Below are 3,423 nucleotides of genomic sequence, written 5' to 3'. Positions count from 1 at the left end.
GGGAGGCACGCCGCGGCGTCCGCAGGGTCGAAGCGGCGCAGGTCGACGTTCACTCCCGCCGCGGCGGGGTCCCACCGGTCGCGGGTCCAGCGAGGCCTGCTTGACGCAAGCATGTCCTCGTGGAGCACCGCCGTCGAGTCTGGCTTGTGCCATAGGCACTCGCCTGGGTGGGACCCGCTCGCGCCGCGAGCGGCGTCGCCAGGCAGGACGCACCACTGCTGCTGCGCGCCCGAGCAGTAGAGCTGGTCCGAGAAGTGTCGGAAGGAAATTTGTCGCACCATGACTGGCGGTGATCGTCGGGGATAGGGTTGCCTTCTGTCGTCTGCCTGGGTCCGCTGAGGTGAGGCGGAGCGCACAGTTTCAGCGACTGTAGCTGCTGCTCCTACCACAAAAGCAGCTGTGAACTCACAGGCCAGCGCACAGCGCCATAGGAGGTATTTTCTTCTCAATAACAAGGCTGTGAAGTGGCTAGACAGCGGACGAGTTCGACTTGCACAGGCGGAAGAAAGCGCTCCCGCAAATATTCGCTCGTGCGTGCCGCCATCATCTGTCCAGCGTCCACCCATACCGCGTTGGTGCCCAGTCCGAGCCTGGCTGTTCTTCACCTTCCTACATACATACACACAGCATATTCATTCATTCAGAGGTCGCAGCTCAAACCACTCTTCCGGCAAGCAAGCGTCTCCTACCAACCAGTTGAAATGCAACTGATACATCCACGCGTGCATGTGCTTGTGCATGAGTGATATACTGGGTATTATATGCGCGTGATATGTGCTACTGCCTACACGCTACAGCCCTTATCCGATCCCCTCCCCGGCGCACGCAGCTTCCCCCTCCGGCATGCCCGCGGTCTGTGTGACTGTGTCCCGGTACCTACGGTACTTAACGAAAGCACTTTTTAATCGATGCCGCCCACCCGGCACCGTGCTCCGTGGGCAGACGCCAGTTCCACACGCAAGACAGCCGCATGCATCGACGGAAGCCCCTCAGTGTCATGTTTCATGTAATGGATGTATGGATGGATCATAAGACTCTCGTCGGTGCAGTTGCCCTGCACAGTGCCCCTGTGCCAACCCGGTCGTGGAAGCGATAGTCATCGCGCAACTCAACATCGACGCCCGCCAACCACACGGCCGACATTGCGTCATGTGCGGCCAGATTGTGCGAAGCGACAGCGGGCCGCCCATCAGCCTCGCGACATGCTCGGCCACATCACTCGAGTAGATGATTCCCATGCCGCTCGGATACGGTATGAATGTAAAGGGCCCCTCCTGCGTCTTGGGGAGCAAAACTTGGGCGGCATGCACAGTCAACCATCGCCACGATCGCCCGCGCGCAACCGCTGCACGTCCCTGTTGCCACAGTTGCGCACGGCCCTTCCCCAGTAGACGCATCAATCCACAATCGCGATCCGCGCACCGGCCACCGCGGCCACAGCGCACAGGGGCTCTCAGGCACGCACGCGCGCACGTCGACCTCCCGCGCCCGTGCCGCGGTTCGAATGTATGTATATGTGACGCGCGCGGTCATGGCAAAAGAACTCACACACAAGGCAACTCACAAGGGAGCTGGACCTGAAGACGGCTCACACGTCACAGTCACACGGAGCAGCGATGAGCGAAGAACGGCACACGCCAAAGCGCCACACACAATCACTCTGTCCTACCTCTAGATAGCACATCATCAGCGGTGCGTCCCGTTGTATCCGCGCAGCGAACGCCGGGCTCGTGCATCCCCCTTGCACAGGGGCACTAGCAGCCGCGGCAGTGCTGCCGCTGGACCTAGGCAGCTGGAAGAGTCTGAGCGGAAAAGGCCCACTGGCCAAAGGACGCCACGCCCTTGCCATGCACCCTACTCCGCGCCTCTGCTCGAGCGCTGCCTCTTCGCAGGCGCGTTCCCACGTGCGCCTGTGACCTCCCACGAAGGCACGGACTCCCCGATGTTTTCGGGGCTTTGAGCACGTCCACTTGTTGCACTGCTCATTGCGCCAAACATGGGCAGTAATGCCGGGAGCGTAGGCATGGGCCCTTGCGCAAAGCTGGGGGTCAAAAATAGCGGCATTGCTCCCGCAGAGCTCTGATCTAACTCGGCCTCCTGTGTCTCCGGGTCGGTCTGAAGCTCGGGTTCGGGGAGTGGAGCAGTCATCTGCACGCCGGGGCTTCGTGGGTGAGAGACGGGCTTGGCCAGCTTTGAGACAACTGCACGAACGTTGCTAGTGCAGGGGTCTAACTCTCCTCTAGGGCACGCAGCGTGAGCACCTTCACCCACGTGCAGCCCGCAATGAAGAGACCTTTCTGCGAAGAAAATGGCCGTTACGCCACTGGACTCCGCGAGATCGAGGGGAGAATCGCTTGCGCTATCACACCTGATGTTTCCCTCACATACCCCGCGCAGAAGCTCTTGGTGTGAGACGAGACTAGTTTTATATAATTGCTTGTTTTGGCTTTTGCGAGTTTTTCGCGCAGCGAGCGCATAAGCCGTGTAATTTAATGAAGGCAGCCACCCAGGCAACCAGGGAGGGTGGCTCGGCGCCACACCGAGACCGAGCCAGCCGGAGGCATCGCGGTGGGCACAGCGGGTGTGGCACAGGCTGCGCCGCACCCGTCGGCGACGCGCCCCCGCTCCGCGCCGTCGAGAGAAGCGCCCCTGAAACTCTCGCCCATAGCGGAGTGGGCCCCGACCCCCGAGTTTGAAAAGGGAGCGAGTGACGGATATTTTTAGAAAGTTATAGCTAAGCCAAAATGATTTTTGAGCTAGCCCCCCATCGGGAGGACGACCCCGGCTAGTCGCCGACCACACCCACAAGGTAAGGTAAGGTAAGGTAAACGTCTCCACACACACAAAGTGGTGGGGCAAGGGGGGGCGACCCTCGCATCTCCACGCCCGGGACACGGGCAGGAGCCCCACGGCATTCAAAGTGCAAGCACCGGCCCGGTGCCGTGGGTGAGCAACCTCGCTGCACCCCTGACTCCCTCCCTCCCAGACACAACCCGCACACAACCCCCACAGCGTGGTCGTCTACGTGTTCAGAAACACCAAGCAGCGAGGCGACAAAGAACCCTGCACAAAGATCGCAAGGGCGGGGGCCTGTTCCTTTTTACCCATCTCACAGTAGAGAGGTGTCCGTTTTTATTTATTTAGGCTTTATTCTTCGCAAAAAGTTGACTTAGGATGCAGTGACGTGACACACACACACACACACACACACACACACACACACACACACACACACACACACACACACACACACACACACACACACACACACACACACACACACACACACACACACACACACACACACACACACACACACACACACAGACACACACACACCACACACACACACACACACACACACACCACACACACACACACACACACACACACGCCCACACACACACACACACACACACACAC

The sequence above is a fragment of the Emiliania huxleyi genome (genome assembly GCF_000372725.1).
Source record: "Emiliania huxleyi CCMP1516 unplaced genomic scaffold EMIHUscaffold_397, whole genome shotgun sequence".
In the NCBI taxonomy this organism is placed as follows: Eukaryota; Haptophyta; order Isochrysidales; family Noelaerhabdaceae; genus Emiliania; species Emiliania huxleyi.
The sequence above is the reverse complement of the archived record's forward strand: the minus strand, read 5'-3'. Positions refer to the sequence as shown.